This window comes from Otolemur garnettii, unplaced genomic scaffold, assembly GCF_000181295.1.
Source record: "Otolemur garnettii isolate 467f Iridium unplaced genomic scaffold, OtoGar3 scaffold00043, whole genome shotgun sequence".
Lineage (NCBI taxonomy): Eukaryota > Metazoa > Chordata > Mammalia > Primates > Galagidae > Otolemur > Otolemur garnettii.
Window position 1 is genome coordinate 1986121 of NW_003852438.1, and position 599 is coordinate 1986719.

Sequence of the window (599 nt, forward strand, 5' to 3'; positions counted from 1 at the left end):
ACTCCTGGGCTCAAGCGAGTCTCCTGCCTCTGCCTCCCAAGTAGCTAGGACCACAGGCACCTGCCATAATGCCTGGCTATTTTTTTTTTGGTTGCAGCTGTCACTGTTGTTTGTTGGGCCTGGGCTGGATTCGAATCTGCCACCTTGGGTGTACGTGACTGGTGCCTTAGCCCCTTGAGCCATAGGTGCCGAGCCCAATGTACTCAATTTTATTATGAAGCCAATGGAAGATCTAACACATGTCCACATAGGAGAAAAACATAATTCTATTCAAGTTGTGGGGAATGGGAATGAGGTGGGGAAGAGGTGTTCTCCATTTAAAGGTCAGAAGGTAGGGGTGTATGGTACACCTTTTGGGTGAAGGACACAGCTAGAAGAGGGACTCTACCTAACAAATTCAAATATTGTGACCTGGTTGATTGTACTCTCACAATAACCCAGAAAAAAAAGAAAAGCATATTGTGACAAGTTTATGAACTTAATTATCAGACCCTCATATCCAGATTTGGCTATACAGTTGCCTGCTGGACATATTCTGTGACCTCTCAAATATAACATCCTCCAAACTTAACATCTTCCCTTCAAGACTTGCTCCCCTC